The sequence below is a fragment of the Anopheles nili genome, chromosome 3 (assembly GCF_943737925.1).
Source record: "Anopheles nili chromosome 3, idAnoNiliSN_F5_01, whole genome shotgun sequence".
NCBI lineage: Eukaryota > Metazoa > Arthropoda > Insecta > Diptera > Culicidae > Anopheles > Anopheles nili.
The window spans coordinates 74,150,762-74,163,961 of NC_071292.1; the positions used below are offsets into that span (position 1 = coordinate 74,150,762).

Genomic DNA, 13,200 nt, shown 5'->3' on the forward strand with positions numbered 1-13,200 from the left:
CGCAACTCAACCTCCTCCATCTCTGGAGGTGGCAAGTGGCTTTTTTTTTCGCGGACGCAGATATCGCGTAGTGTTCTCGTCGATTCCTTCGGTCTACTAGTGTGTGTGTGTGTGTGTGTGTGTGTGTGGACGGGGGGGTTTTGGATTGAGGGTGCCTGTGTGCTTAAGCGTGACCTCCCTTGGTGGCTTACCGCTTATTATCGTTTATTGCGCGAACCAACGGCGCGTCCTCGAGGTGGTGTCGTAGCAATTGTGTGCCGAATTCCTCCACCATATGGGAAGGAGTTGTTGCAAAACACAGAATAAAAACAAAAAAAATATAGCACGCATGAAACGAGCACGTGCACACTGCGAGCGAGAATGAGAGGCACAGCTAGTAGACAGTCACTAGTTAAGGGTGCGAGTAACGCGCCTGTTTTGTTGACGATTTAAGGGAGGGTGATGTGCTCACACAACAACCGGTGCCTGGCAGGAGGTCACATAGCGCATCACCTCCATCATGCCATCGCGTTCTACTTTTGCTAGCACCACATACGCCTAACTGATCCGTGCTTTTATGTTACCATTTCAGAAGTCACACCCCAACCCAGAATCCAGGTGCAACTAGCGAGACTTGATTTCGAATTGCTAGATACTGATACCCGGAACAGACTTCCCAGGGTTTGAGAATTGGTGGTGCGTGTGTTGTTAAATGTCGTTGACTTGGTCCTGAAAGGGCTTCTATCCTTCAACCAGGAGACAGGTTGCGAAGATCCTGTGACTCGGTTCGGTCACTAATGTTTGTGCGTTTGTGAGTGAGAGAGAGAGAAAGAGAGATAGAGAGTGTCTGTGAACGTGCCCACCTAGTGCCATTACACTTAAGTTACGCTAGTGCAAGCCAAAACCGTCGCCTCGAAGGGGTCGGAGAATTTATCGTTGCAAGTGAGAAAAAGTAAAGGAAAACCCGCAAATATGGTCCTCTGTATGGCAGCGTGCCGGTGGCGGTGATTTCACAATTTTCCTTCCCGAGCTGGAAGGGCGCATAAAGGGGGAAATTCAACGAGTGCGTGCGTGTGTGTATGTGTGTGTTTGTGCCCAAGTGCGAAGAGGCCGCATTGTGTTCGAGTGTTTGTGTGCCGCGCGTGTGTGTGCAATAACGTGAGGAAGCAACGAAAGGTGGCCACAAAATCTCACACCCCACGAGAAAAGCGCGCAGGCTACGGAAAATACCGTGCCGTGTACCCTAACCACCTCAACACAACCCTTCACCCGCGACCGCCACGGTGCCTATGTGGCTGTGTGCACGTGTGCGTGCCCATGTGTGTGCGCGCGAGTGAACGTGCGCGCTTGTGTGTACCAGATATGCGTGTGCTTGTGTGACACCAGTTGGTGCCAGTTGCAAGGCCAGAGTGCGAGGGCCAGGGCAGCCCTTTGGGTAGTGCGATAAGGGCGATCGCATCCAAAACATACCGTCTGCGAAACGCGGCACACGAGGGAACCGCGAACAGCTGAAAGCGAACCTCACAAGAACCGGTGGGAAAACAGAAAAAGAGAGATTGTGAGAAAAAGAGAGAGAGAAAGAGAGTGGCCCAGTAACACAAAAGTACGCACTCTGAGAGACAGCACACTGGCCACGAGCGGAAGCAGTGGAACGGAGCAAACCGGAAACAGGACACGGTGCAACAACAGCTAGGCTAAAGGTAAGTAGGAGCGCGAATCCTTCATCTGATCTACTGCTGGTTTATCGATTTATGGAACCGCGATTCGTGAGGCTGGATGCGCCTGATGCAAAAACAGGACGATCAAAACCTCCTCAAGGCCACATTCGACATTAAGTAATCGAACCCAGCTGCATCAACGCAATGTGGAACCGCCTGCTGTGATCGACGTTCTCTTGCGACGCAGGATGCGCACGCACACCACATCGCTTCTGCATGCATATGTGTGTATGTGTGCTTGTGCGTACCCATGCACAGGAGGCTTTTCCGGCGTGTACGATGCCACTTCTCAGATCCCATGCTCGTAATACCCTTTTTCCAGAGAGAGAGAATGACACGGGGAGAAACAAAGGAGCAAAAAAAAAACACACACACACACACTCAAACGCACACGAAAAAAGGCGCTGATAATGATGACGGTAATGATGACGGCGGTGATGATGGCCGCGTGTACGAGGACGACCACCGACCCTTTTGCATATGCTCATGCCCGTTTGCCGCCCGTTACACCGGGCTTCCTGTTGAGTTTCCTCTTTTGACGAACCGTTCGTCCTGTGCGTCACTCCCGGTTCTTACCATGCGAGGATTATTGAATTCTCACCCGGCACGCCGCCATCGTTGGCTGAGGGGTAACGGCGGTGACTGTACGGGAGCGCGTTTGTGATCCAGCTGTTGATTTGTCGCGTCCCTGGGCCGCTTCGGAAGAGGTCCTGTAACGCGTATCCTCGCCACGTTTTAGCCCTTCGACGGGCAGGCACGGGTGACGGGTGTTCTTGTGGTTTTTGTTCCTTTTTTTTCTTGGGATCCCGTCCCCGGCACAGGGTAATTGAAATCGACGAAATTCTACCACGAAAACCATGCGTGCTCGCATTTGGATGTTTGCTCTCTCGCTTTTTTTTTATTCTTCCCATTCTGATGGAGTCGTCCTTTCTAAAGGGACATCGGTAGCTCCGTTCCATGCGTACCATTGATATCCATTCTGTCCTCGGTGGAAGTCGAAAGGGACGAACAGAGCGAAAAAGGCTCAAAGGAAGCCAAAAAAAAAGACACGGGCTCACTCACAGTCTTGCGGGTAGAGGCTTGCACTGTGGTTCAGGAGACACGGGATTTGAAAAGGAGCCTTAAAACATCAAACATATATCATGCTCTAACAAGAGCGCAAGCTATCCTCGGCATTTGTTGCATTCCTTTTCCTCCAAGCATGCGTTCGTGGGCTCTTGAAGCTGTAGAAACCAAAGGTGCCATTTTACATGGACTTTCGGATGGCTTTTCCTTGCTTAAGATCGCGCTTGACGAAGCCAATGTGATGGCGTAGAATGCGAAGGAGTCTAGACCACGTGCGAGGTTGGTTTACGAGCCACACTCGAGCACTTGACCGTCAGCTGCGTGGTCTGGCTGACGATGTGTTCCACTTATCTGCCCTCAACAAACGGCTGTTTCGTATCGCGGGAGGTCATGTCTCTAATCTCGTTCCAAAGTCACCTGCCGCGGTTCGATTTCATGTAAAAGGGCACTCATGGGGGTAGAAAAGGAAGACTCAGTAAGGGTAAATACGGCCACATCCCTTGTCCACGTACGTTTCAGCATGGTCACGCCGTCGCACACTGTAATGCGTTTCCATTGTGCGGTTGCGTAAAGAAGCCGCTTTTTATATCTCATTTGCTCTCTTTCTCTAACGCACTCGAAAAAAACGACGCACCACAGGACGGGACGAGGCATGACCGTGGCGTGGCACTTGTCGATAACATCGCCATGGTTCGGCCGCGCGTGCGGAGAATTTACTTTGTTTCTGATAAATCGAGCAAAAATTGGCTCCACGATGGTCGACCGGCTGTTTAGCTCGATTGCTCCAATTTTTATCGGCTGGAGGTCTTTTTTCGTCAGCTACCGAGGACGAGAGTGACCGACACCCCCAAAAGAACAGGTGAGGTACGGTGTGAGGGGCCTTTCCCGACACACTCCCCGCAGGCCCTCGAAGCGCAAGAAGTGTTGCGAATATCTCGGGGGATTTTTTGTTTTTGCAACACCAACACGATATAGGCATTACGGTGGAAGCTTCACGCGTGTGGCGTGAACCTTGTTTACTTTAGGGTGGTTCCAAGAATTTGGCCAAACCCGAAAACAACTCCGGCTCGTGGTGTTGCCGCAACGGGCACTTCAAGGGAGAACATTGGGGGTTACAAAATGATATAACCTCAATTTACCTATCCACCCCGGCTAAACCACCCTTCGGGCGCCTCGCGAGCGAACGGATAGGCGATGAGTTGGGTATCGTTTGCTTTCGCTCTTTCAACTCCTTCCCCCCAGGGTGGGTGGCGCAAAAGGGTTGAACGGCGCACACTTCCGCGGTTCGGATCGGTTCGAATTCGTAAGAAAAACACCAGCGAAGTAAACACCCTGTACTGGGGGCATCTCACAGCAGGAGACTCCTCCGAGAGCGTCCTAGCAACCGAACCAGTGTCCCCTTGCCCATCCCACAAGCCCCAGCCTGTTTCCCTTGAACCACCAGCCTGAGTAAAACACCACGGACGCACTCGATCGCTGCCATGCTGCGACAATTGTCGGTTCCCCGTTGGGTGGGGGCAGAACTCGACGATGGCACCCATCGTATTGCCACAAGTGTGTTTGCTTGATTAATGTCAGCAGCGCTCGCGTGAACGGTGTGTGTGTGTGTGTGTGTGTGTGTGTGTGTGTTGATGGGGAAACGGGTGTTGCGAAAGGGCCACTCTGATTCGGCCACCCGAACAGGGTCATTTGGCCGCATGTAACGGCGAGGAAAATAGGGAACACGAGACTGAAGGGGGATAGAAAAAAAGAAAATAAAACCAACCTAAACAAGCTCCATTACACAAATTAACAACGCAAGCGCGCGCTCGCTGGAAAAATGCGGCTACGAATCGAACGCGATGGATCAAGTGCAAACGCAAACGCAAACGCAAACTCGACAGGGTGTCAGGAGGCGAGTCCCTAGGGTGTGCTAGATTCCGCATCGTCTCTTCTGGAGCGTGTTGATCACCTGCAGGGTTTGGGAGGACGTTCTAGTTCTTGGAAGGGTTCATTTTGAAATTCCGGAAGCCACACTGGCTGTGGAGATGGAAGATGCAATCGGGGTCATTTGGGGCTGTAGCTACAACTGCCGGGTTTGTGTTGAAATAAGCGTTCGGTAGATTTGAACCTACTCGGTTAATGAAGACGGATCATGGCAATGGCGGGCTATTAGCTGTCATCTGGAACTCCTTTGTAGTGTGTCAGAAGTCATTGGGAGTCTCATGTGAGCGATTGTTTTCGAGCCTCTCGGCACTATATTGGCCGTGAGGGCCATCAAGGAAGCACTTCTGTTATTGTATCTCATCGTGCCACAAAAAGAACATCCCTGGCATGACGTCCCCAATTTTCGTGCATTTTCCTGAGCTGAAAGACGTACTCCATGAAGGAAAAGCATACGTGAACGCTTCACTGCCAATCGGTTACGGCTGCACAATAACCTGCCAGCCTCAGCAACCGTGTTCATTTGCTTTTTCCATGTTGCGTTTTCCTTTCCCATTTTCCCTTTGTGCGACGCCATGGTAAAGCTCCGGTCTTTAAGCCACCGAGATGATGGAAACCTTCGCGGCTATATAGTCGAAGACCGCGCCGTTGGGACGCCTCATCGCCTAGCCGTTCATTCGAGGTCGCTTTATAGCCGACAACCGCCCACCCCTGCTACCCCTTTACGAGTCTACCCTCTGCAACCCACCCTCTGGGTGCCGTACGCGAGATGCTATTATTTTTGAGGTCGCGCGCACTCCTCAATAATGCACACGGAACGCACCGGCATCACCTCGGTCCGGCTCTGGAGGGCTTCATGGTGGAGACCGGAATCTTCCTGCCACTGCCACCAATAATAACCCCCCCCCCCCCACCCTCTATAGGAGTGAGTGAGAAGGCGCGAGCTAGCGCGGAAGGAGAACAAAAAATGCAACGTCAAAACAAGCGATGCACGCCGCAACTGTCGCCACGAGACACACGCGCACCAGCCGTGCCATTGTTGCCTCAAAATCATCGATCGGGCACACCATCGGGCGCACACATACATGTGCCGGTGGAGAGCGAGAGAACAGCAATGGGGTAAATGATTTGCATTGCAGTTTTCCACCCCCCTTGCTGATGCACCCCAAACGCATCCCCTTTGTATCGTCAATTTCTCCTCGAACCTGTATGCGCTCGGACAAGTTTGTTGCTCGGAGGTTTGTCTGTGCGGAGGTTCGATCATGCGATTCGCGCGATGCAACTGCACACAGCTGCACCGCCCTTGTCCTCCATTTCCTACTCCCTCTTTCTCACTTCCCCGACTCATGCCGCGGTGCAATGAAATGCATCGATTTCGAGCGTTCATTGCCAACCCGGCCGGTCGGAGTGTCGAGAGTGTTCGAGAGGCGATATTTATTCCATCTTTTTACCTACCTATCCCTTTCGCACCCTTGCAATGTGTGGTGTGCTCGACGTACGTGTGCCGCAACCCTCTCCCCCACAGTACCCACCCATCATATGCAACCCTGCCAGGGACTCTATTCGGAAGGGGTTTCGCTATTTCGCGCGGTCACTTCCATTCCGTTCCGTTCGCGTAAGGCAATGAAAAATCGCGCACACACGCACCGGCAGCAGTGAAATGTGTCCTCACCTCCCCCAGATCCACATCGTCTCCATTAGCGTGGCGATGTTGCGCTCCCCGAAAACGCATCCACGTTACCGCAGCCGGATACGAATGATTGACAACGCTACGGTTGCCGTACGGTTGACACGGGGGTAGACTGATCTCGCCCCGGGTGGGGTGGTCCACGGCCTTTGTGTGTGTGTGAGTATGCGAGCACGGGTTGTCAACGAGTAACGTCACCGGAAAGGATGGACTGAGCGACTTTCGAGGCACGCCTTTGGGAAGTGATCTAGTTCAACGCTGCGAGCTGATGATCGAAGCGAATTGCGAAACCCTTTCTGTAAGGAGGGCTTTAGTTAGGGCATCCGCAAAGTACATCCAAAATTCCAGACGTCCATTTTGTAAGCTACAGATGCGGTTGTACAAATCATGTTGTTCACTCCCATCGGTGAGCGTCAGATTTACTGCATCTCAAGGCATTTTGTATAGTGGACACAATTTGCACCGGGGAAATGAGTAACCACGCGCCAGGTGTGTTACACGTGTTAGACCGCTGTATAATCGATCTATCTGCGTCCTTGTTCGCCGATGCACGTCCATCGATAGGCGCGTAGGCCAATCGGGCGGTGCAACACGAGAACTACATCGCGAACCGCAATTGGACAAGGCGCCGACAAACCCGCTGAACGATCTCCAATCTGCGTCTATCGCGCATTCTATGCGACTGGAGCCGACGCGGCGCAGGCTCACTAAGTAATGGCGCGTAAACTTCAAAGGACCTCACGCCACCGACGCCATTCGCTGTGATCGGCCATTCCCCCTGTACTTGTGTGACCTCGTACAAACGGATTTGCGAGCCATTGTCGGCCGGCAGATAGTTGAAAATGGGAGCGCTGCCAGCAGGCCCAACTGTGCGACATTCGCACGCTATTTTCGAGCACCTTTCCCGGCGCTGGGGTGCAATTTACTTTGCATAACTCCTTTAACGGAACGCGCGTGGTGTAGTGCGTCTCGAATCGTTGCTGGCGTCGTTGATGAAGCGATCGTAATGTGCGATTAGTGCCCCCCAAATGCTCTCACTACCCCCACGCGGTGACAGATGACAGGTGTCAAACGCAAATTTGTTGCCAGATGTCGCCCGGCATCCGTTCGCGGTAATGCACCACCGGAGGTCACGAGCTTGCGCCGAGCATACGCCCAGCTTGGAGGTGTGAACTGCTGATTACGTAAAGCGAAATTAGGAAGCTGTTGTCGGCTAACGCCGCACTAATAGCCAATCGAGCCCATGTAAATGTTTGACGTTTCATCAGTATCAACTTGACAGCTGTCAGGCGTGATAGTAATTTGTCTACGAGGAGGTAGAGTACCTTCTGCGTTTAAATCGAGACGCATATTCGCGATTTTTTTTGCTGTTTTGGTCCAGAGTGTCAACATAATGCAGTTGCATTGACTAATCCACGCTTGGAGTTTGTATCTCTAGCGCTTGTTTGCCCAGAGTGGAACCTAGGCTAGTGGTTACTTATCTTCGCAACCGAATCTCCCTTCCATTCCGTTACCGCCAATTATGTCCATTCAGAAATTCTCATATCTCCCTCTCTCGTTTTCTCACCGGCTTCTTCTCCTTCAGCACACCAAGTAACTTACCGCAGGTATCTTTTTCTTCGTGTCACACCCAACCCAATAGAGTGTCCTTCTGTTGCGACCGTGCCGGGGGCTCTGGCTTCTTCTCGCGCATTGCGAAGATCCCCCGTTCGCCTAACAATCCCTATGTCGCCCCCTTTACCAATCTCGAATTTATCTCGTTTTGTTCGGTCGGATTTGAGTTCGTTTACGCGCACCGCACATGCAAGGGAGGAAGCAAAAAGGCTGCCTCAACAACTGTCGGTGGATGGTGGAACGTCTTGGGTCGGCCTTTTTCCTGCGCTGTATCCTCCCGTCGAAGGTACGCGCGTTTCAGTGTGTGTGTCGTCCTTCTGGCGGCCTCCTCTGCCACCCGTTTGTGGCGAGATCCTGCGCCGTGGGCTATGTCATCCTCTCGCCGGACCAGTGTCGCTTGCGTTCGCTGCATTCTGTGCATAGTGCCGTTGCGAATGTTTGAGCGATTGGGATAAGGCGAAGGCGAATATACACATATATGTTTTCATTTCTTTCGCTTAGCCTTTTATCTCTCCTACCTTTTATACCTTCTTATTTGAGTGTTTCTTTTCTTGCTTTGCCGCCACCGTCGCTGCTGCTGGTGCTGCTCTTGTTATACGTGTGTGCTCGCGCGAATGCTTTTTTATGCCAGATCCCGGACCAGGTCTTGCGTTCACATTCGCCTTGGGTGCATTTATGTCGCCATCCCTCCACCCTGTGGCTTCGGGCGTTGGGCTTTTGCATCGCTGCGCCTGGCCGGCGTTGGTTTTCTCGCTCACTCGTTCACTCGTTCCTTTCGCACCACCACCACCACCCCCAGGCAATGCGCCCCTCTTTCGCCCAGGCCGCGTGCATTTCGATGCCGCCTGAGTTGGGTTTCTTTTCGTTTCTGCTGCTGCCTTTTTGTTTGTTTGAGACGTGCGACCACCGACTCCGACCGTGGCCTGATCGGCCAGGCTGCAGCAAAACTTCCCCGTGTGTGTCAGCGGCACCGAGCGAGGATGCATTTTATACCGAGACAAATTATTAATTTTCTCCGTTTTATTCCTCCCGCCGTCGAGTGCTGGGTCGACGGTTTTTTTCTTCTTTCGAATATATATATATATATATATATTTATTTTTTACCGCCTTGTGCCTTGCTCACGCCCGGACGGTATTTCCCTCGGGGGCTTCGCCCTAGCCGGGCAGTGTTTGGATGTTGGTAACTGGATGGTTTCATCTTCAGCCCGTGCATGGGAGCTTTTTGTCTTCTTCTCGGCAGCCACCCTCCCAGGTAGGTTAGCGGTGGAAGGCAAATAAAAAAAAACTTATATATGTATAATAACAAGCCGCAGCATTCGAACCAATCGTGCCCGTATCGCTGATGTGTTTCAGTGATTTTTTGTTTCTCTGCTATCATTTACCCGTTCCGCGAAGCTTTGAATGGGGCTGTCGGTTTTGGGGTGTTTGGCAGATTTTTATGTTCCGTTTTCCTCCCGGTTGTGTGTTTCCCATCGCTTGTTTGCTGTGATTTGGGCAATAGAAGGTTGCGTTTCTTTTGTCGTATTGCCTCATGCCTGGATTCGCCTGTCTTTGCGCCACCCGAATGAAATGCACGCTGCATGCGGCGGCACCCGATCAGGCGATCGGACATCATAAAAAAGCGATCATGACGGAATGGGCTTGACGAAGGAGCAACAGAAGGCGGGAGAGAGAAAAAAAAGTGATATAAAACAAGAAGAGAATCGAGTCGCGCGCGAGATCGTTCCGATTCGCGTGTTTTCATGCTCGTTTTTCCGGCAGTCCTTTTCCGTTAGCGCACGCTAGGCAGCAGGTTGTGGAACAGAGCGAGAGGGGTTGCTTGTGGGTCACAAACAGAGATCGAGAGGCTCATTACGGCGAGGTGCATCCTTGAGCTGGACGTTCTCTTTTTGTTTGTCTCTTGCTTCGCCTCGATCGGTCTGCGAATCGACGATCGCGATGCGGCTGCGTTGTTCTGAATTTTGCAGAGATCTTTAATTTGGCCGCATAAAATCACAAAAATTCGCACGCATTCTTCACTCCTCACCCACCGGGAGTGACTGGGGTGGTAATAGCAAATAAAACACCCCCCAACCACGGCACCCAATCAATCATCCGACGAAGTCACAGCCAGTAACCGCCGCCGCGATGACAGGCGATAAAATCGCCGCCTTGGCGTGATTTGAAAATGAAACGATTTCGAGTGGCCGGAACCGAAAGGGGCACGGGTGTCTTATCGGCGTCGAAGCAAAACCTCACCTCAGGCCGCTTCATCCTCCAGGGGGATGACCTTGTCGAAATGGCAACTGGCGAAATGTGCAACGATTTGTCATTGGCTTAAGAATGGCACGACTCGAAGTTAAAGCAAGAGAGGGGCTCATGTCTGAAGCCAATGGATGCTTATGGATGAATTAGAGACCGACCGTGCCGTTGAATAGTCGAAGCAAAAACAAACAAAAGTGAACACCTTGCGAGACGAATGTCCTTGCGATCACCTCGCAATGCTTGCCGATGGGAATCGCCTTCGAGTTATCGCTTTGGATCGCGTCAACGTTTGTCACACGATCGAGTACCAAGCTTGTGCTGATAAGCTGCTGCTCGTTGGCTTGTAAAGCCGTTGGGAACAGTGTGCTAATGCACCGGAGTAGCTATAAATCCCCACAGGGTGGTAGCTCTTTCGAGGAGCGCAAAAACTGCATTTTCTAACCGAGCTGCGGCGTTGAAGGGACTTGATGAGATTTGTTTTCTTCAGCACGAGAGCTTCATCACGAATCCGTACCTACCCGAGAAGCAGAAGATGAAGACGCGAAATTCGCCGCAGGAATCTGGGTTCATCTAATTAGCGAGTCGCGCGTAAACCGTCGATGGGGGATGCCGCATCGCCCAAATAAGGGTGGCTACTGTGCGCGTGTGGCGTGTACACTAGGGTGCATATTAATAGCGGCTTTGCGGAGTGGTGGGGCGTCGAAGAGGACCGCAGTGGGTGTGGAGGTGGGGGATCAAGGAGTGAAAACCAAGGTTGCGTTGGATCGGCACCGGGGGCACCGATCGGATGGGTGCAGTATGGAAAAAATGTGATATTTTTAAAGCGATGATCCGGCCAACGATGGCGATCGATTTTGAAGTGGGCGCGAGTGGGCCTGGGGTATGCACGGAGAAGAAGACCAACAAGAAGCAGAAGAAATGCGCTCTCCTCCCTCTCCCGGCACCCCTGAGGGTGGGAAGGAAAACGCGCGCTTCCTTTTAATCGGTCGAGTGCGCGCGAGCATAATTGGCGAGTGCGGTCACATTGCGCACGGCTGTCGAGAGCGACGTCGACTACCAAAGGGGATCGTGCTGGTGTGGTAGTGGCTGTTTTGTGGTAGTATTCGAACCGTTCGCTGTTGGCGGCGCGTTTCGAGTGCGAGCTCCCGCGCGGGCGCGAAGAGTCGCTCGCGATGCTTGCGGTGAGAAAAATGAAGAAGAAAATAAAACGCGCCACAAAAAAAAAACCACCCTTACTGCTTGGCATCACGGTGTGTGTGCGTGTGTGTGTGTGTGTGTGTGTACGGCGTTGTCGACGACGATGGGTCGACACCGTGCGATCGAGGCTGAGCGTGTGAGGATGAAGGGATTGGGGGTTCCACCGTGCGATCGAATGCATGAGCGCTCGTTCATCCAACCCTCTCCCCAGCGGTTCACCCCCTCACGAAGGGGTGCCAGGGGATGGTGAGTGGGTGGGTGGGGTGTGTCGGCCCCCGTTCGAGCGCGTTTGCGAGCGCTGATTGTGAGCGCGCTGTGTTTTGGCATCGCCCCGAACAGCCACGATTAAGACGATAATGACGAGCGCCGCCGTGGAGCGCTGGAACGAAGGGGTGAGACCACGAGTAGGGTGAAGGATGGCATGGAGGGGGGAGCTGGGAGCAGGCGGCACATAAAATCGTCGACCGTGATCTGCGAACAAATCCAACCCCTCCCAGCCACCATCGCATCCCCCCCCCCCTTCTAGCCCGTTCTCTCTTCCACCCCCATCGCAACCCCCTCGCTTATCATCGCGCGTCTCGCGCCGCTTGCGAACTCGCGCACGCTCGAGTACAGGCGCTCCCGCGAGCGAACGGACGCTTATGGTAGTATTATTATTACTGCTCGGTTTGTTGGTCGTTTTCCTACCCCTCCCCACGTACGTTTTCCCACCCCCTGGGGTGCTTTTTCTTTTTTGTTTCGGTTTCTGTCCGTATCAACGCCTGCCATCGATCGCCTGCACTACTGTGTCCCGACGCTTGCGCGCGCGCGCGCGCCCGTTCGCTTCCAACCACAGGAGATGATGACGACAGTGTGTATACACACGTACACGCACACACATACACACACACCGTCTCAGCGGTGTTGTACTTGCGAAATGGGGCCGACCCAGGGTTGGGTGGGAAGCGGAAAATTGGAAGCGAAAGATGAAATATTGGCCAACTTGGGACCGACGTTGGCACTATTCGATTCTCGTGGGCAGTCTCCGGAATGATGCTGCCTTTAAAGCGCGAGGCGTCGCCATCGAACGACCCCTAAACGAATCGTCGCAGCGACGATGTTCGACCAGCGGAATGGAACGGCGGTCAGCGAATGGGAATGGAAAGACACGTCCTATGCATAGGCCACCAGTTTTGCTAACCTGAAGGACGATGGTGAGGATTTGTGGACGTTTTAGTGATCACACATTTTGCTAACGAGCGCCGCTGGTATTCAATGTCAAGTGTCGATTCTTCGGATGTCGATCGAACGTGCTTGTGGTTTAATATTTTGCCGCATTTTTATGCAACTTCTATGAGCGAAACAATGCGAGAGTCCATCTACGACAGGTGTCGGTTTTTTATAGCGTTAGGATGAAATTATGGCATATTTTTAGGAGCCATTATGAAGTGTCGATTTATGTCAATAACCATAAAACCCATCCTATCAGCGTGCTGATTATTGATACACTCAAACCTATCCGGACCGCATTTCTATACACATACAAAAAAAAACTGCTTTATAATTCAATTCATTTGCTTAATAATAGAAGTTCATCCCCCTCGAAAGGCAGCGCGCACTAAAACGCTCAAAACGTCGCGTCCGTCGCAGAGCCACCCCGAGGTGCCTTCGAACCGACCGGATCGTTTCATCCCCCAGCCCGGTTTTCCTCTCGCATGGCCACACCGCTGCGTTTCCGCTTCTTTATCGCTTGTTTTCTGGTCCGTTTTGCCCAATCCATCCATCCATCCTGCC

At 52.5% G+C, this 13,200-nt stretch overlaps 1 protein-coding gene across 1 annotated transcript in view; it reads left to right on the plus strand.

Moving 5' to 3' along the window:
- The first annotated feature begins 873 nt into the window (after positions 1 to 873).
- The window catches only part of LOC128727084 (zinc finger MIZ domain-containing protein 1), an 89,861-nt gene continuing 77,534 nt past the window's right edge, over positions 874 to 13,200 (plus strand). Inside the window, exon 1 of the mRNA XM_053820953.1 lies at positions 874 to 1,679. The gene's annotated coding sequence lies outside the window, so the exon portion shown is untranslated. The remainder of the gene's footprint in view (positions 1,680 to 13,200) is intronic.